Raw genomic sequence first — 21,598 nt, forward strand, 5'->3', positions numbered from 1 at the left:
AGCTGGCATAAAGAACTTCTTCATTAGGACATCAAAACTGGAGGAATATTTTTGGTTTTTGCTATAACTTTTTCTTGGAAGTGTGTTCACTTATTTCACGACCACCTAAGGCTCTCTAAGGCATGCAGCAACACAGTTTGAGACATCTCTGTGATGTTCTGTACATCATATAGTTGCTAACAACCTGTCAAAGTCATCCTGACACCAAACTGAGAAGCCGATAGTTTTAGTAACATATTAGCAGAGATGAAAAAAGATGGTCCTCATTATTGTAATAAAATCAACAGAGACACGCTGAGAATCAATTACTGATTTTGTGACCTGTTGAACTAAACCTCAGTGAAGTGGGAAACTGCACAGAGCATCTTACATTATCAAATGATTTAGGATAGAGCACTGTCTGAAGACTTGCAACAAGTCAAGGCAAATACGTTTCCTTAAATTGTAGCTTGCTTAATTACCTTGTTCATGAGCACAAAGATCAAATTGAGCAACTTAAGGTGCTGATGCACTGTGCCAGCTGGACATGAAGAGGAAATAATTAACACACACAAGAGCCAAGTTTAAGGATGAGACTCTTACTGACAACAGCAAGGAGATCCAAAGTTAAGGCAGACACTGTGTCCTTGACTGGATCCATGTGCCTACAATTTGCAGCACATATTGGATTGGGGAAGAGCACCATGTGTTGCAGCCATTTCAAGTAAGCAGATGGCTTTTTAAAGCACTCGATGTAGGGAAAGCAAAGCCCTTTCAAAGGCTGGCATTTTACTCTCATTATTTGTCACAGATTGTTCCACCTCTTGCCTTCACAACACCCAAGTATCATCAGGAAAACTTTCTTTCATGAAAGGTACTGTGCAAACAATTTTTTTTTTTTTTTTTTTTTTAATATAATGAAGGTACCAATGAGATAGGAAATTAGTGGTATTTCATAGTTGTAAAGCAACATCCAAAATTATTTCCTTTCTCTTTTCTAAAACCTAGCCTTGAAGAGAAAACTGAAATTCACTTAAAAATCTTCTTCATGCTCACTCACTCTTCTCAATGCCTCCATGGCCACAGCAGCATCTTTCTTCCTACTGGAACATCTCCCTCCCAAAGGCACTGCTTTTCCTCCATAAGCAAGCTCAGCAACAGTAAGGTGCAAAGTAATTGTTGACCAACGAAGAACTGAACCTAGGAGGCCAAGTTTCATCCATTACTTCCTGCATTTTCTCACAGGATCTCCCATGCCTGCCTGAAGGCACCCAAGATGAACACAAAAATACCATCTTATTTTAACATATCATCTTGAAGGATGGACTCTTTGGAGTACTGCACACTACAGAACTGTTACAATCAGAGGGGCCAGATGTCACCAGCTGAGTCGTTCATTTGATGTTGCACCATTGCTCGGTACCGCTGCCATAGATACTGCCCTGCCCTTATGGTGGCTGCTGTGATTCATTGAAAGTAATATCATCCCAACTGCCACTCCAGGGAATCTTGCAGGCATGATTTTCTAACACAGAACGACCCATTAAAAATAACTGCCAGAAATACTGCACTTTATAAAAGGGCATCTTCATTAGCTCTCACGGTGGGTCGCCTGAAAGTCCCAGGAACTACTGTAGTCATGGGGTAATTTGTAGTTATCGAAACATTGCATTTAATGTCTTTATTCTAGTGGAACTGGAGCCCTCTGGTTACTAAATATCCTCCTCCTCTTAAATCACAGAAATTAAAGAGGAAAGAGATTCATCAGATTATTTTATCAATCCACTCTTTGAATGCAAAATTGGCAAATGTATAGTCTTTGCCACCAAAACATTCAGACACACCCCGCCAAATATTCAGGGACACTCACCACTGTGCTACATGCTACTTCACTTATCAGTGCCTACTAGTGTTTGGCCTTTCTCCTAAAACAATGAATTCCTGAGTATGCAGCACAGCACTTCGTCCTTTGGATAGAGCCTCATCCAAAGAACAGACTCTAAATGACTGCAGAGTGCTGTGGACCGGTTCACTCACCTGCTCTGTTTATTCTTCCAACTCTATTGGAGTAGGACCTGGTGTTTCACTTGGGTAGTTAGACTGAAGGATTCTAAACTTCTATTTTTATCAAGTCAAATGGAAGACTCTTCTCAGAGCTAAACAAAAATTCCACAACATTTAGACAAAAATATCAACTTCAGTTCTTCATGTTTGTGTTCTACAAGAGCATCACGTGTCAACAAATCTTACGTACCTGCATTGTTATTAAAACAGGTGCCAAACTCCCTGAAGATCTATCCTATTTTCCAACTCTGAAGTTCATTGTATGGTGGGTTGGCAATGTCAAAGTCCCCCAAAGAAGAGCACACAACAAGATATTACACATGAACTTATCAGCATTGTCCTCAAATGTTACTGTGATAAATGTCCTACAAAAAGAAACCATCACAGAATAGAGTAGAATGGCTATGGTAACTAGCATAAATAGTTATCTAGGCACAAAAACAATCTTTTTAAGCTCCTTCCAGTGAAACGTTTTCCTCTTGTACTCCAGGTTGAGTGTTGACTCAAATACAGTGGCTCAAACAAAGTTACAAAGCATAGATTCTCTAAAGCATTGAATATGAGCTATAATGCTTTGGGCCATAGCAGCAACTTATAACAATGAGCCATAAATAATAAATTCCAACACATGTCTTACTCTGCAAGGGTGTGGACTGCATTTCAGAGCAAGCTCCTTGCAGGACTGGATTAGAGGCCTCCAGGCTATGTTGCAGCTTCTGAATGATGTCCAAGAACAAGTTATAGTTCTGTGGAGAGTATATCAAATAGGAAGCAATTCTTTCCATTATATATTACTTCCCCAGTCATTATGAAATCATTTTGTATTCACTGTGATAACACCAATCACTAATATACTCATTTGGCATTCATATGACTTGTCTTATGCACTTCCCCTGGAATTCTGTTGTAATTAACAATTAGTTAATGTAAATAGTAATGGACATTTAAACTCAAGTGTTACAAGACAGGTCACTAGTAGCAGAGAATCAGCATGCTCACAAAACCAGCTCCAGACCCTTCAAAAAGCTCTTCTAATAGTAATGAAAGTCTAACAGTAAATACATTACTTAGTCAGAATCAAGGGCTATTAAAAGCATTTTACAGTGTTTTATTTGAAAATAATATTCTGCATTTCACCTCCTCTTTTTGTTTTTCCAGAAGAGCGGACACATAGGCAGCTTTCCACCTATGTAGCCCAGAAAAGATTATCACCATAGTTTTCTCTGCACAGCATTATTTAATGCATTGAGTACACCAATGAAATATGAAGTATGTAGGCATATTGTGCACAACCTACAACTGAGGGGTCATTAGCTGCTTTATACCAAGGAAAAGAGCAAGAAAGGAAAGTAAGCCTACTACTACTACTACTACTACTAATAATAATAATAAAAAGTTAAACTACTTTTACTACTTTTACTTGTTTTCATTGCAGCAGTCCTTGAATAAACCTATAGCAATGAACTGTAATAGGCTGCGATCTGGCTTAATACCTTCTCTCCTGCCAGACTTGTATTCCTGGAGATGTTTTAGAGCTGGAATTCACTGACCTTTGTACAAGTGACACAGATCTAGCTTTCTGGTAAGAAGCCACAAATTATCATTGAGTGGAGCTGTGAGGACAATTTCTTGCAGAAAGCAAAAGTAGCAAAAGTTGATGTTTTGCCAACTTTACAAAAAGCCAAAAAAAAAAAAAAAAAATCACATTTCAGGCCAGGCTACTTATGTGAATTATTATCATAAGAAAGAACTGCCTTCCAACTGTAATAGAAGTGGGAACTTTTCACTGTCATATGGTAGTGCGCTAGCCAGGGTTCCTGTAAATAATAATAATAACAAATCCAAATCTAACTCAAGATCCAGCAGAAAGAGAATAATAAACCTAGAAGCTTAACAGACACTTGCTAGTCAATGTAATTTCACCTGCTAGTAATTAAAGAAAATTAATCATTAATACCAATGACTGATTTCACATCATAAAGAATCATTATCACACAAAACCCTCACAAATACAGAAAGTCAAAATTTGTTGCAAACACGTTGCAGATTTCAAATTACCATTTGTTTTGTTGTTGTGATTGCTTCACCTTGTAACTATAGAGCAGAAGGATGCTTTTACTTGCTTATAAGAGGTCAGAAAGAGAGCTGAGGAACCACTGGAGAGAGATACAAAGAGCTAATTCCTGCCAAAAGAGGCAAAATACAGCCAATTTTATATTAAACAGTAGTGAGCTGATTAGGCAGATTATTTTCTTTTCAAAACTCAATATCAGCTACTCCTTCCTAGTTAAAAACTTTCCAAGACTCAATTCTGTAGCTTCATTTGAGTAGTAGTGAGAACTGACTTCATTGCAAGATGTTTCCTTGTCAGGTGACCTCTTGGGAAACTTCATTAAAACAAACAAGCAAACAACCAAACCAAACAAACAAAACTGTGACAGTAGGGTATCAGAATGGGGTGTTCCTCTGTTCTCTCAATAATTAGTGAAGTGCTCTAGATCTATTTATTTCCACTAGATCTACTCAGCTACATCCTTACAAGGCCAGGATTTTGCTATTCTGCAATTCATTCATCACTGTGAGTGGTGAACTGATCCCAAACTCTGAAGTATTTTGTGCAAAAATCGAATTGCATACCAGAAAACAAAAGGAAACAAAATCATAGTCCCTTCTTCTGAAACTAAAGATTTTAGTCATTTGTCTATATCAGCTTATTTCTGAAAGGCATGCCAGGCAAATCTTTAATTACTTAGAAAGGTCAAGCTTCAAAACTATATATTTAATCTGGATTTAAAGGAGTATTTTCTGAACAGATGTGCTGGTATGCAAACACCTGCTGCTCCCTTTCTCTTGAGCATGCCTAATTTCAGCTACTTATCTATTTTTATTTTTTTTTTTCTGCTTTCCATTCCTGCAATGGATTTTCATTCAGTTCTTTCCCATCCTGGACACTGTCATTGTTCTCTGTGCTCCAGCAGAGTACAGTATTGAAGGCAACCATGTGGACTAGCAGATCCGTCAGCAGAGAAGAGCAGACACTGCTCTTTTGGGGTTTGAGTCACGATCTGCTTCATCCTGACCTCATCACTATGCTAATCTCAGGTATGCTGCTGCAAACGGAAGGGTATGCCACCACCATCAGTGCAGGCACTACAATACATCCTTAGTCCTACTTAAATCAAATGGACCACACACGGTCTCATTCCTCAAGGCTAACAAACAGGGCTGAAGAGGGCAATTCGTCTCCTTACCAACAGAAGACTGGTGAAACGGTAAGCTTTTAATCATTTCTTCCTCAGTCTATGCTGTAAAATCAATCACAAATAGTCTCTGGGTGCAATAAAATTGGGAGCCAGGCTTCTAGAGCAAGAGGGGAGAAATAGGAATCTGGCAGCAAGTTTGGAGCCATCCCAAATATTGGGTGGTGGGTGGCAGGAAAGTGAAAGCCATCTGGTGGCTCAGATTTCCTGTATAAGGAGGTCCTCTGGTTTTGAAAATGTGGGCCTCAGCTCCTCCAGGAAACAAATGCTTGCAAAATGAAAAAGGAAATGTAATGGTTTGCCTGCGAATTTTGATACGTGATGCAGTAAAAACAGGGCTTCTAATAATGACATTTCTATATTTCTTCATTATGAGTCATGAGTAAACATGACATTTCTGCAATGTGATCTAGATATGTGATCAAAGATTAAAATGGAGCCATTTTAATATTTTAATTATTCTGGAACTGTCAGGCTTCAGAGTATGTTATGCCAACACCCAGTGCACAGCAAATAATTTGTAACAAAGAATTTTATCAATTTTAGCTGCTTTTTTCTCCATGCAAATTGTGTGTGAACAGGTCATTATTTTCTCAGATTTGCTCATTATTCAAAATGATCCACGATGAATAATTTATACTAATACTTCTTGTTTCGCAGCTTCTTCGCCACCAGTTTGTAGCTGCCTGTGCTAGTTTTGTCTGAACAAACAAGTCACGTGGCTTCATTTCTGCTTCCAGATTGGCTGAGAATCTCATTGCTGGTTAGGATACTCCTATTTACGAGGTTTTTATGTGCTGTCTGCAGCTATACCCATTCTCCATTTAAGCGATGCTGTTTCCACAGGCATTCTTATGACTCAATTCATTCATTACAATATGCATGGGAAGGAAGAAGGAGATGTGTTGCAAACACAGCAAAGAGAATTCAAAGTTTTATCCTAGTTTTCTTTTTTTGTTTATTTGTTTTTTAGTTTTCAGCCCATTCTTACATCCTTTTTGGCTAACAAGCCTTATTAACTGGAAGACTGCCTGTGGGTTTATCCAATTGTAAAAATCTTGCACACTAGTATAAATTAGAAGGAAGAGCCTTCTCCAACAGTCAGTGGTATATCCATTACTGATATTTCAGTCTAGGGTCATGGGCTCCAAAACAGTTAGGAACACAATTCCTTTATTAGTCAAGTAGCTGTAGGCACTTAACAGTGTGTCTCTCACTAAGCATTTCACTTAACAATTAGGGAGCATTCCCAGAGAGCTGGGTATCCATCCTGTTATTCACCAGAACCTCCATTCTGTTATCGACCAGACCTAGTAATGTGATGAGGGTAAGATGTGAGGACAGGCTTTTTAACGTGGTAAACCTAAAGAATTCAGCTCTAGTGTAGATCAGCTAAATCCTTCCTTGCAAAGTCTTCTTCATGCACCTACCTGCAGATCTCTCTTTTCCTGACACCTGTGGCAATCAGTCCTAATTTCACGTGCTCAACAGGTAAGACAATCATTCCTTAAACTGATTCTTTCTCTCATGAACCTTTGTTCTGGAAGTGGTTATAATCTGTAGTCCAGCATGCAATGTCACAAAGGATGGAAGATATTAAAGGCAAGTATCCCTCCCCCCACAGACTGTCTGGGTCTTGCTACAGCAAAACCCACTTGGATTTGCAAATTGGGCAGCTTGAATAATAAATTCTTTCAGCATCTCCTCAGACAGCCACACGGTCCTCAAAATATCCAGGTCTCACAGGAGGTGCTATCCCCCGCCACAAGTCATATAAACCCAATATGTGTACTGGAAACATTCCTTCTGTGGTTCATGTTTGGAAGTAACCTCAAAACAAAGAAAGAAAGATGGACTTGGATTGATCTGCCCATTAATAAGCATTATCGAATAATTTCTAAATTCCTGGTCTGCTAGACCAGCCACTTGCAGAGCAGGTCTGGCCATATGACTGAGGGTGAGGGGTGAGGCGGAGTGCAGAGGGGAAAGGACAGCTTGCCACTTCATTTCGACTTCATACACCACATGGTGCACAGGGCTCAAGTTCCAGCTGAAACTGCTTTACAGAGCTCCTGTTCACTGTGAGTCACTGAGGGTGAGTCACGCACATCGACACAGGATCAGAAAGCCTTCCATTTTGCAAATGGTAAGTGATGACGACAGTTAAGCAAGGGAGTCCACTGTGACTCTCCTATTCCAAACTATGTCATTATAAGCCTGATAGAACGCCTGCAAAGAAAATACTGTGCTCCAACTGCTTCGTTAGTTGTCCTTTCCTGGATAAAAGGAACATCCATACACATTTTAAGTTTCACCTTCACATTCTTTTATGCCTTCATTCTCAGAGGGGTGGCTATAGAAAATGTCTGTAATTCAGCTACATCCATCTGTCAGCCTACCTTTCCCTGCTTCATCCCAGTAACAGCCAATACCAGCAGTTACACAGAGCCTTTCAATAGTACCTTCAGGAACAAAAAAAAAAAAAAAAAAGTGAGTTAGAAAGAATGTGAGTTAGAAAGAATGTGTCAAATGACTAAAAAATATTTTTCATTTTCCATCCTCTACAGATGCCATTTTCTACTGATGAGTACCTCTAGATTTTGCCCTTGAGTCATTATGCACACACTCTAAGTATGTAAGATGCTAAACCCAACAGGCCGTTCTTCCCAACAGATGGAAGAGTTTCTCTTTGCCACTTACAGAACTATTCATATGTAAATACAAATCTAATTGTATATCAAATGTGAGTATTTAACGGTATCTTCAAATATCAGTAATCATATATTTTTTAATCTAATAATACATTAAAAATGCCAAAGTTGATAAGAAAATTAACATAAGATAAAAAGTCAAAATTGGTGTCATTAGAAAACCTTAATTTGTCCTCTTCCTGTTTATGTGTCATGGCACAGCCCTTAATTACACCATTGCATCCTGTTTTTTCACAGTACCTTCCCCATTCAGTAAACAAGGAGAACCGGGTTCTTCAAACCAGATTACTATTCAGTATTACTCTTTATTCTCAACAACATTCAGTGTGTAACTACACACGTTGTCCAGCTCTTCAATGAATACAAAATTATTGTTTTCCTCTCTCCCTCTTCTTGTGGTATTGTTGTAACAGTCATTTAGATTTTTTGCCATCGTTAAGAAATTATGTTCACAACAATACTGTGAAGAAATGTGAAATTACTGCCTCTGGTTTAAATTCATAAAGACTGAGACAGAGGTTAATACAAAAATTCTCAAACGTGTCATTTAATTTGGGATTTCCAACTAAAAATGCGGCAGTCTGATTTTGTAGAGTTTTGCACTTTCATAGTACTTTCTCTGTTAAGAGCAGATATCCTCTTGACCTCAGGTGTGGCAGTGGGAAGTCTGCAGCTCTAACAACCAGACCTCCAACACCTTACTCCAATCCCAGAAAATCAGGCTCCTTGGGGAAGTGTTTTTCTAAAGCAACTTGTCTGCTATGAGATGAAAAAATTGGGAATGAAGCCAGGTTAGAATCAAGTTACTCTGCATGATGCTTCCCTTTAGTAGAGCTCTGCAGTCAATCCTTTTCTTCCCCCACTTTCCTTGTCCCAGGCACAAGAGCCTTTTTCATTTCCACAACATGTAAGCAAGGAGGGTGTCTGCCTACAGCCACTGTATTGTCCAGATCACAGCACAGTACGGGATGCTCTTCTCAATAAACCAGACACAGGTTCTCAAATGAAAAATTCTAAGTAGTAATATCATAGAGAGAGTGCTATACAGAACAGGAACCAGAGCAATGATTAAGATTGGAGATACAGTTTCTGGCATTTTCTGACATTCTTCTTTTGAGTTTTCAACCATAATGTAATATGTATATCACTGTTTCTGGTCTTATTTTTATGTTTGCCCCAGTTCCAAATTCTTTGTTTTACTTTTGTTAGTTTCTTTTACTTTTCTATCCTACCCTTGCATCTGTGATTGAATGAAGGCAGTTCTCAGCACAGAAATCACCACATAACCAGTTTAAGCTTGATAAGGTCCAAACAACTGACAAGAAAGTCTTTCATAGACCATGTTTAGCAAACTTCAACCATCATTGTCTTTGCAATCTATCATTCTCTATTTCAGCTGGGTTGGACTGAAAACTGAGCATTACCAAAATAAGCAGAGCTTGGAAATCTAGCCCATCATCACGTATGATTTTTTTTTTTTTTTTAACAGAATACTGTTAAGCCTTTCCATTTTCATCTGTCTGTCTCTACATGGGGCCCCTCCACCAAGGCATCCACACTGGAAAGCATGTTCTACACACATAAGGCTTTTCTCATGCACTCCCTGGGGTAAACACTACCACTGAGCATCTCAAAATAGCCCCATTTAGCTATGTGGCAATGGGGTATCTGAATCCCTTAAGCAGCTTTGACAGTCTTGACTTGCAAGTATTATGGTTTGAAAATGATGACAGTCCGCCTTGGTGGTGATATGCATAATAATAAGATGCAGCATGTATGCATTGGCCCTTCAATTTAGGTTTGACTGGAGACTTAGCAAACCTATCCTCCAACAAAACTGATGGCCTCTTAGCACAACAGTACAAAGGTCACAGAAGGAGAGCTTCCTTACAGTGAGGTAGGACCAAGCCAGGTCCTACAATCTCTTTCTTTGTGTGTATTACATACAAATGTATATGTAAAACATGATAAAACAAAAACCAATGTAGTTTTAAAATCTACAGGAAAATATTTAATACTGCACTACAAGGAAAAGTAGTGGTATGAAGAATAAATGGCAGAGCAGTGAAAAGAACTGACACAAAGCATACTGGCATGTACAGCAACACCCACACAATCAAAAGCATTCAAGGAAATTTAAAAAAAATCAAATGACTAAAGATCTGACTATGCAAGGAAGTCTGTAGCAAAAGTAATTTCCATCCACAGATATCCTAGGGATTTGTATGAGATAGAATTTCAGGAAAGGGTTGAATCTGTTGGCAAAAAAAAAAAAAAAAGCAAGAAAAGAAATGAGGGGTGAAAAGACAACTTTAAAATACAGGAGAATACTCCACTTGACATTTTCAGTTCATGTATGCTCACATTTAGATGTGCCTTTGACCCCAAAACTTTGAATTTGGATATCTTTACATTTTGGGGTTCTTCAAAATTAATCGGATATCACAGCCAAGTTTGCATTTGGCCTTTGTCCCAAGCAAAATACTTCAATCCAACTCTTTCCAAATTTGGGCTGTTCCATTTCACATCCTAGTTTGAAACCAAATCTAGCATTTCTACTCAGTCTTTACTTGTGTCACTTCATATCATATCACAAAACAAGAGCATGCAGCTGGATGCAATGTAATAACAAGACAAAACATAATGAAGCTCAACATAACACACCTCACACAATAACACCACAACAGCTACCTTTACCACTTACGTATTTTATTGTTTTGGGTTATTTTTTGTTTTTTGTTTTTTTTTAATTGACAGGCCTGTTAATCTTAGATGTTTGGAAATTCAGAGCATAAAATGCAGGAGTACCCAGTGAGCCCCATGTGCTTCCACGGCAGCATTTGTCTCTTAGTTACAACAAGGGTAATGTTATCAGCACCAAGCAACCCAGATGAAAATTATCAATTGGTTACCAAGAAACCTAATGATTTCATCAATAATATTTTACCAGTTACAAAGGTCATTTGGAGAAGTAATGCCACACGAAATGTGCTTGTGAAGTGGGTGATGTGTGGGTGGCTGTTAAGGGTCAACACTTCATTTCTCATTTCTTTAATTGATACTTCTGGATGAGTATTAATTGAGCTGCAATGAGAAGAGTGTGCCGTTTGACAACGCAAGTGACAGGATGGAAGTGCCATTTGCAGAGTGTATATAACCACAGCTAACACCCTCAAAGCGTTAATTCCATTTTATGTCTTTCACATTTAATAGCAAATTTGCCATTTAATCTTTAAGACAGAAGTTACTTATTCTCAATCTACCTCTCACTTGCACTGATATAATCTCATGCCACTCAGACTGGCCTGTGGCATGAAGCACATCACACTTTCAAATCAGGTCCATTTTTTCATTAGCTCATATCCTTCCTGAGATGCCCTCCTTTACAGATGGCTGATCAGCAATCAACACTAGTTTGTTTCAATCAGAAAAGCAGCCGTAACTTCTCATTTAAAGACTGTTCCTGGAGAAACGCATTAGTCGAAGGCATAAAGCTGGCAATGGGGCAACACCAACTCTAACAACTGATTTCTTTTTAGTATTTTTTTTAAAGACATATGCCCCCTTTAATGTGGAGATGCTTTTTTTTATTATTATTATTTTTATTTTTTAATTTTGCTATGAATCATAATGAAACCCACACCTTAGTCTGTTGCAAAAAGCCTTTCACATAGCCTGGGCAAGTGCCAATAAGCCTTAAATTTGGAGAGTGAACACAAAAGGTAGTGAAAGCCCAGGAGGAAGCCAGAGAATAGTTCCCATATGTACATGCTGACACTTTCTCCCTCTCTGTTCCTCCTCCAGCAAGCCAGTGTGCTGCCCTTTGAGCCTACTTGACTGAGGTTAAGCATTTACACTTTTTCAGAGGACAGTCAGTCCACTCGGGAAGATACTGACTTTTATAGCAGGAGGCTTCAAAATGATTTTCTCTCTTCTTGGGCAGCTCAAAAACACACGCACACAGAAGCAAAGGTCAGGTGTCATCCAAGTGGTGGGAGAGTGCCAGCTAAATGCTCGGGATATATTTTTATATTGGCCTCAGCTCAGCCTCCAATTCTGCTGGAATCTACTCGGCACCTACGATTCACTCCAGTGCATTAACCCCAGGTGCAAATGATAGGATTCAGCCTTCCAAGCTTGTGGGTGCAGTCAGATAGCTGGATAACTTAATGATATCATTTGCACTCACAAGCTAACTGCAGGCACAAAATAAAGCTAGAGTGGCTAGAAAAAGGGAGAGAAAAGAGGTTTGCTGTTGTGTGGTTTTTTTGTTTTGTTTTTTTTTTCCTCCTTCCCTCCACTCCTCACATTGAGATCATGCTTCTTTCACTCAGTGAGGAATTGTCTTTTCTCTTTCAGTCTAGAAAACACAGAGCCACACATCGCTTCTTCCCCTGTGGTAGCCATTTGCAGGTGAGTGCATCAGACTCCTGTGCAGCATTTTTCCTTCTGTGCTCAAAAGCCAGCATTCCACAGACTGCTCCCTTCTCTTTCCTTACTTACTGCATTCTCCTCATTCATTTCACTCATATCTGCTTTCACATTAAGCTTTATTCCAGGGGTAGATTTTGCCTCATTCCACCTGCCTTTAACTTTCTGTCCTTTAATTTTTTGTTAATTCTTCCTCGCTTTTTTTTTTTTTTTTAAACTGATGACAGTTCTCTGCTCCCCAGTTAGTTAAGACAGATTGCGTTTCGCCCATTAACACTCATATTCTTTATGTCTTCACCTACATCCCTGACTGAACTCTCCTCTGCCCTCTCCCATTTTCCTCTGTGCAGTCAGGCACAGAAACTTTGCCCTCACAAAAACAGAGGGCAAACTGTCTCCCTGTACATTTGTCTCTGCTGATGTTCTATACAAGCACACATATAAGCATAATGCCCACATATGTGCACGTCTTCACCTATGTTATCAGAACCTACATCTTCACAAAGGCCGCAGAGCACAAACACAGAAGATGCTGTGCTTCTAGTGGGCCACCCATCATTTACCAAGATCTGTGGATGCCACAGACAAACACAGAAATGTTAAATTAATAAAATGGTGATGGTGAGAAAAGCACTGGTGGAGGCAGAGGTTCTCCAGCTGGCATACATCACCCACCTTGTATAGTGCTTTCTTCACTAACGAGGATTGTTGAGTCACTGCTACTCTATACCCAAACCAGACATGAGCTATGCACAAAGATACTTTGAAACTTAATTACTCCTCTGGTTTAGTATGAAGCCAGTGCTCAAATGGCTGAATTATGCCATTTGGAAAGGACAATTGGTTATTACACTTATCAGATTGTTTGTGACAGGAATGGGTTAATTTTCCTAACCTTTTCTGTTCTTGTTCCACTCTTAGGGTTGTCAAAAGGATGGATAAACGTGTTGCTATTTTCTGGTTTTGTTTCAGTGTCTATCACGAGAGTGGACCAATTTCGTACCATTTGCTGCTTTCATTACTGTCTCAGGGTTGTCACAAGAATTGATAAATTTCAGACTGTTTTTCTTGTCCTCATTACAATCTTAAGGTTGTCATGAGAATGAATTGATTTTGTGCCATTTTCTGTTCTCATTACAGTCTTTGTCATGAGAATGGCTTCATTTGGGGCCATTTTTGTTCCTGTTACTTACAATCTTTTGTCACAAGAACAGGGATTATTTGATGAAAATGAGAAGACAGCATCTCAGACACTGAGATTCAGGGATAACTTGTTCCTGTGACAGAGATCATAACGAGGACAGAAAGTGGTACAGAATATATCCATTCTCAGGATGATTTTAAAGGTTGTGATTTTGTGACCCTGATTGTGCCAGCTGACTTCACCAGGGGGAGAATCTACCACTTGCATTGTAGTAGCTACTGCTTTGTTCATACTGCAGGCAGATTTTCCACTGCTCAGCAAGAGAAAATACATTTATACAGAGGCTATTGAAAGAATTACATTTCTAACTCCTGCTGAGACTGAAAAGCTGTAGATGCACTGGAGCTTCCAACAGGACCTAGCTAGGAGTCACCTGGATGAAGGCTATCATTATGTAGAGTAATGCATTATGAGAGGTGAAATGAACAGCAGATATGAGGTCTGAGCTGTCTGGTTGATTCTAGGTTTGGCTAAGCTGCCACTGCAGCCAGCTTGGTTGGGGTGCACATGGGATTCTGAGATCAAATTAAAGCAAACTAGCGATTCTGAACTAGCTCCTGCAACCCAGCTAAAAAAATGAGTTACAGCAAATGAGAGGGCAGAAGTTAGATATCAGGGCATGTACAACATCCAGGGCCCAGAAAACCTAGAAGTAATTATTGCATTCTTGAAATTGATCAAAGAGAAAAAGCAGAAAGTGCAAAAAAAAAGAGGAAACACAGCACGTGTTGGGGGGGGGGAGGGGAGGGGAAGGAAGGGAGAAGGAGGGAAATAAATATTGGAATGAGATCAAAGATAGGAACAGAGAAAATGAGGGAGAAGATGTGGATGATGAAGAACAAAATCAGAGAAGGAGAGCAGAAGGAAGAATGCAAGCGCACACCCAAATTCTCAGAAATACTTGGGTTTGGTTTGTACAGGTCAGAGAGCTGAAAGGAAGAATAAGAGAACAAAGAGAAAACTGGAGAAGATAAAGACTTTTAGCATGAGACAAAACAAAGCTGTGGATAACCCCCTTGATGAGATGGACAAGGAAGCCCAAAGGGGGCTTCAGGGTCTGCCAGACACTAATTCTGTAATGGTAAGCAAGTGGCAATCCACTGTCTTGAAAGACTTTCTACTGACTGCCTTTGAGTTCATCAGCTTTTATTTCACAGCAGTAAAGATTTTAAGCACAGACTCCCAAATTTACCAAAAATGAAAGCAAGGTGTACTTATGTGACTTCCCTGGGAGGCAAGTGTCCCAAGATGAAATCCTAAGAGGAAATGACGACTTGGGAGCCAGTATCACAAGGAGGATTCAGGTTGTAAAGAAGCCCAGGAAGACACCATGATAACTGAAGTCCATCACTGGGACAGCGTAGATAATCATCCTGCATTGCTGTCTGGGAAATTTTCAGACTTATTTTCTGATATTAAGTGTGCCTGAGCAGTGAAAGAGATCACCAGTAAAAGGGAAGTGAGGGGGATGGACATTCCCCACTGGCTAAGTAAAATAAAGCAGGAATGCTGCAATAAATAGACCTGACAGATGACCCCTGGTATTTCCTGGGCCAATTTCTATGAACATTTTATTGATCTTTTACATTCTGATTTGACCGTCAGAGTCTATGATCCTTTGCTTTGTCTGTCCTGTACCTCCCCCCACCCCCACGTTTACCATATGTACCTAATCTCACTGCTCTGTCTACCATCTGCCATTGTTTGAAGTATATGGGAATATAAGTTTAATCATAAAAATGGTGCCCTGGCTCTGTACACTACATGAATGCTCAACTTTCACAAGATGAAGTGACCTCCAAGTGGCTTACTGCTTTCCATTAATTTCTCTGTATAATTGAACATTTTTCGGCATCTCATTTAACAAACTGTTAAGCTCCTTATTGCACAGAAGGGCCATGTGATGTGCAGGGATTCTGAAATGCTTCCCCTCATTCACCATTCTGGTACTAATATCCTGGGCATTATTAGTAGTTCACAAAGCCAGCACATTTTCTTTTTGATAAGTGTCCCTGTTCTTCCCTCCTTTGTCCACCTCCAAATGCCGCCTAGTACTTACAAAGAATAAAACCGCACTGCCTAACCAGCCTGGTGCTTCAGACTGCTACCCCTACTCACTCCGTTGCCTGTAAGGGGATGTACTTATATCAATGAAAGATAAATCCCAGCTAGAAGTACAGGTCCCTGACAACCTAATCACTGAAACCCTGTCAAGTAACCCCTAATTTTAAAGCAAGTGGTTAATTCCCAGCAAATTGATTTATGCACTGTTTGAGGTTTGGCGAGTTGTGTTGTTCATCTGTTATTACCAGAAACTCAGCTCAGCCTATTCATTTAGACCACTGACACAACACAGTGCATCTCCCAAGAAAATTTCCTTTGTCAGCACATCTAGAATTTGCTAATTAAATCAACGATGACATTATTCACTTTCTGAAAAAAAAAAAAAAAAAAACACTCTCTCCTGCCCCCTCTAATACATATCCAAGCACAGTTTTTAATAGTCTTTTGCAAATGCATTGTCAGAAACTTTGAATAATCTTTCTTAACTGCTTTCATCAGCTCTAGATCACAGAGTCATAGAATCATTCAGGGTGGAAAAGGCCACTAAGATCACCCAGTCCAACCATCAGCCCATCCCCAGTCCAACCATCAGCCCATCCCCACTGTGCCCACTGACCACATCCCTCAGTGCCACATCCACACATTCCTTGGACAACTCTGGGGACAATGACTCCCCCACCTCCCTAGGCAGCCTCTGTCACTGCCTCACTACTCTGAGTGAAATACTTCCTGATATCTAACCTGGAACCTGCTCACCTTAAAACAAGTCTTGAGCCCCATCATGCCAATAGAAGTTACAGAGTAATTTCTGAAGTGTGTGCGCATGTGGTAAGAGCAGGGAGAATATGATTCTCATAAGCAGCTGTGAGCCTTCCTTTTTCCAAGCACACGCTGAAGTGTGACTTTCATTAAAATGATAGGGTTAGCCAGCAAGTTCTTTTCTCGTCTGTGTTGTTGCAGCAGAAGTGAATTCAAAACACTAGAAAAGACAGGTTGTCCCCCAAGCCCTATAATTACAGGTCCATAGTATCACTGCAACTCTTTGTATTATTTAAGATGCAGGGAATAAAAGAACATTGAAAATAACCTTTTTGAAGCATCTAGCATTTTTTTCAAAGAATGTTATTTCCCTTGAGAGGTTAAAAGCAGCTAAGTTACTACAACAAACAAACAAAAAAAAAACCAAAACAACCCTATCTGTGCCCAGTCTCCTGCATCACTGGATGCAGGGTGGAATTTGTGCATGGATGTACCCAGGTAAATGCCCCGGTGGTGCCTGGGCTGTTTACCTTTCTGGGCAACATTAACCTGGCACAGCAATTCCCTAGGTGCATAGTATATCTCTTACCATCACATATCCCCAAGCTGCTCCATAGCACATCTGTATGTGACCACGCACCACAAAGACTAGCTTGTCACATCTTGGATGTTCACAGTGCAACCAATAAGAAAGGTGTTAGTGATGTTCCATCTCCAGCTAAAAACCATATTCTTGGGCCATAACTAGGCTGCCCATGATATCACATCACCTCTGTGTCAGGTGCTCTATCCATCACCAGGCAAGGTCTAGCCTTCTGAAGAGAAAAACAATATGTAACAAGGAATTGGGAAGTTGTTTAAAAACAAAACAGCTCTATCACATAAATGCAAATCTAAACTGAAGCAGGCAGTTTACCACCTCCAGACCTTCACTTCAGGATAGTAGCCATCAATTAACTCTTCAGAAGGATGAAATAAAAACTGAATTTCACTTTTCAAAGGAAACTGACTATCAGAAGGCCTCAGAGAAACTGAGCCAAAGAGAAGTACGTAGACATGCCACAACCTTCCTCTTCAAAGGCGGATTGCAATCAATCTTGCTGTGTACCTACTGTCTTCCAGCTGACAAAGACCTTCCATTATCGCTATTTATGACTGCCCCATATAGGTTATATTGAAGCATAAGTGGTCCATGGTGCCATCCCTTTCCAGCAGGTCTTGAGGTAACACCTCCTTAATCAATTTCAAAGAATCCTTGATTCTTTTCATTCTATTTAATTCTGTTTATTGAAGTCATTTAATACTCTTGTTTAGTCAAATAATCCTGATGTATGCTCTTGGCCCACTGCTGAAAGGTTACCATGTTTCAGGCTTTCATTCTTCATTTCTGAAACAGCGGTGCAGTTTTTCCACCAACTCATTGCTTGCTAATGAACTTTTTTTAAAAGCAGGCTGTCATTTTGTTTAATGTTGCAAAATAAGGCAGTCTTTAAGTAGGATCTGATTTTGCTAAGATATGTCTAAACTTAAGTGAGATAATGGATGTAACAAAATACCACCAAATATGACAGCTTTGTTCTGCCAATGTAATTTGCTGATTCTGGAAACCAAACGCAGAACAGTCTGTGCCAGTCTCAGAAAAGAGGCTTGTTTGACAGATATAGACCTGCTTAAATATCAGCATACACTATATTAAATAGCGGAATTCTGCATTCATTTGTGGGTTTTAGTTACTTGTCATAACAAGGGTTTTTTTATATTTTATTTAAACTGCTTCATTGCTCCTATCACTTTGGTGCCCAAGTGCATTTGGCTGTGTTCTTTTTCTTTCCATCTAAAGGTGGAAGATGACACGACTTGACAAACACACTAAACTCCTCTAGATATAACAGTGTTAAAAATCAGAACTCTCTCTTCATTTATTTCAGGGGAAAAAAAAAAGGTTCTGTCTGCTGGGTAGTGAAAAAACCTTGAGTTGGACTTGGTCATATTCTTTCCACGGCCACAGGAAAAGATATCTGTGGGGCAAGAGACTCTAGGAGCACAGGCTGCTCAGATACTGGTTGCTTTCTTTTGTAGATCACATGCCATCAAGTCAACAGATGTCTTTAGAACCATGAGAGCTCCCAAGTATTTTCCGATAGTCAGGCACTCAGTGGTCTATAACAGCTTTTGCTGTATTTGCTTGTATTGCATATTCAGATTTTTCAATTTGTATGATCAGGAGATACTGGATTTATCATGATTCTGTACTCAGATTTCTTAACACTCTCCAACACACACATACACATAGCCATGCAGAGCTACTTTCTATTTTCCTGCTATTGACACTTCCACATCTATCAGACTTATTTCACCTTACCCTAGAACCTCTGTCTTACACAATCCCTTTCTCCTCTTTACAGTTCTCTCATATTACTTTTTTACACTCTTCATTTTTCATATTTAAAGTTTTAAGATGTTTGGACCTTGGCTTTTAACAGTAATGTATGTCTTCACTTAGACATTTGTATACCTTAGTAAGGTCCTTGTGCCTCTCTGTGTGGCAATGCTGACACTTCCAAGTAGAAGGGACTGTAATTGTCACATAGTACATGTAGCCAGTATTTCCCCAGTAAATTCTGCCCAGGAACATGTTGTTGGTACATTTTTCCCCAGGAAAAGGAGGGGCATTCAATATGATCACCCTTCTTATCACTCTTCTGCATTTAGACTAGGTTTTTGTGAGTTTACTTCCAGATGCTTATAATCTCAAAGGATTTTATTTTCTGGACAACAAATATTACTGAATATCTAAAAATTCTTCTCATTGGCAATGTGCAGTCCAGCCCACCTGAACCAAAGACATATTCTGCTACTTTTCTAAATTTCTCTTTGTTTTTACATACGTGGATTAAAAATCAGTGAAGTTCTACTTCTAATTAATTTTAATCTTTCTACTTACAATTCTGTTATTTTTAACGCAAATAAAGCTATTTTTTAGGTTGATTGAGTGATTTACACCATAGATTTTAATAAATTGCAATGCAATAATAAGATGGAAAGTACATACAGTGACAGAAGCAGGGAAGCACAATCCCAGGCTGCATCAAATGAGAACAAGCTCAAATGCAGCAGCTGTAGATACAGAAACAAAGAAAGAGAAAACACTTACCTTCAGAATGCCTACAGTAGACAGGAATGTCCAGAGAAATATGTGTGCCTCTACTGCCAATCCTTAAACGAGGTCTGGGAAAAGGGTGGATCCTGGCTCCATCCCTTCTAGTCACTCAACTGCACTGCATACACCTGAGCTCCTTGTGTTGGCCCTGCCTTCCCACCAGGTGCTCAATCACTGGTTCAGGCTATGACTTAGCATTTCTGCTACATAAATAATAGTTAAAATGAATGAGGATAAGAAGTACATTTTTCAACTCACAGTTGTATTGCTCAATCCATAGAATGTCTTTCGTATTCTGGTGTACATCAGCTATTTTTAGTCAGTCATTAGGCCAAAATGCAAGGGAATGAAACAACTGAGCCAAGACCTCCTCTGAAGATATAGGTAGTACCAGTCTTCTCTTTTCCTAACCCACTAAGGCTCATGCTGCACAGTCAGTGGTTTATTCTTGCCACTGCTTTCAGTCACATAGCAGAGAGAAAAAAAAAATCTTTCCTTGGACTGATGTGGCTATTTAATGACCCTCTTTCTAATTGTGGAGCTGAAAGGATACAAATGGCTAAATACAGAATCGTAATACGGTTGGGCTAGAAGATCTTGCAGGTCCTTTCCAACCTTGTGATTCTATGATTCCATGATAATTATGGCCACAGCATTATCTCTGGTGATCCTGTTGTTTCTTCCTAAACAGCATGCAAAGTTTACTAATTTAATCCATGAACCTGACATTGTCAAAGACACTGCAACCAGCAGAGCCCTGGTCTGGGTCTCATTTCTCTCTCAGGGAAGTGAAGGGGGAAACACAATCAAGGTCCTTTACACTAATCTGTCAACTTACTTTATTAGGGGCAGGATGGCAGGTGCTGGGTTTGGGGAGAGGGATGCTCTTTGGAAGAGGGGACTCTAGCATGAGTGAGGTTTGCACGCCTTAGAAAGGAGTGGAATTTGAAAAATGAAGTAATTTAAGTGCTATCCCCTCTGATAAGAACAGTTATTCAAGTTAGATTTTTATAATGTATATTTTAGCTGCTTACATAGCCCAAGTTGTCAGCTGTTAAATGACCCAAGATGGATCAGCTTCTTTGATAAAGAAAAATCTTGTTGTCTTTACACATTTTAGCAAAATCACAAATTGCTGGTAGTCTAACAGGGAGATTTGTTACTTCAGTTTAAACTGGTAAACCTAAAACTCTTTCTCCTTACAGTTTTCCTCAAAGATTGAAGATAGACCATCTTTTTTACTGCTTAAGTCAGAGGCACAAGCAAAGCACATTCTTATGCACACACATATGTATTAGAGGGGGCAGGACAGTGTTCTGAAAGTGTTTCCTGGAAGTTTTGATCTTATCTTTTCAAGAGTGGCCAAGATGAAAAAAAAAGTTGACCTGTCTCAGCTAAGAACATGTCTGAAGGTCAGTTAGTTCTTGTCATGGCTGGTGCCTATTTGCAAATTACTGGGATATTTTCCTTAATTTAGTTGGACTGACTGATCCCAGAATTTTGAGTCATATTTCATTTATGTATGAGAAGTGACAATGAAACACAAATGCTTTAGGTTTGTCGTTAATGTCTTCAGCACCCATGAACCATGCACGTGCAAAAATAAGGTATATAAAAATCTGAGGCTTAGCTCTCACTAATTTTCTCATAAATGAATCTGGCAGAAGGAGAAATAGTGAAGAAGTTCCAGATTACTTTTCCATTAGCCACTAATTTGAAATGTTAAAATGACAAAATATAAGCATTTGGTAGCACCTGCTGATTAGTGATTGAAAAGTAAGTTCTGCAGACTAACATAAAGATGACTAGTAGCATTATAACTTGTATTTTGCATAAAGTCTCAGAAATCTGGTATCTTCACTGATTTTTGACACAGGTGGAAATTCACTGCTCAGAAACCCATGGGGAGGAAAGTGCACTTTTTTACTGAAACTATTCAAAATGATCCATCTTTTTGAAGGCCAAA

At 39.4% G+C, this 21,598-nt stretch overlaps 1 long non-coding RNA gene across 1 annotated transcript; it reads right to left on the minus strand.

The window, feature by feature from the left end:
* Window positions 1-922: 922 nt before the first annotated feature.
* On the minus strand, window positions 923-19,675 carry LOC149918517 (uncharacterized). Its single transcript, XR_016465538.1, has 5 exons — window positions 19,627-19,675; window positions 7,703-7,765; window positions 2,234-2,408; window positions 2,017-2,135; window positions 923-1,179 (listed from the first exon to the last, which is right to left on the minus strand). It is a non-coding gene; the product is annotated as an uncharacterized LOC149918517 (long non-coding RNA).
* Window positions 19,676-21,598: the final 1,923 nt, after the last annotated feature.

The sequence above is a fragment of the Phasianus colchicus genome, chromosome 3 (assembly GCF_987193195.1).
Source record: "Phasianus colchicus chromosome 3, bPhaCol1.hap1.1, whole genome shotgun sequence".
Taxonomy (NCBI): domain Eukaryota; kingdom Metazoa; phylum Chordata; class Aves; order Galliformes; family Phasianidae; genus Phasianus; species Phasianus colchicus.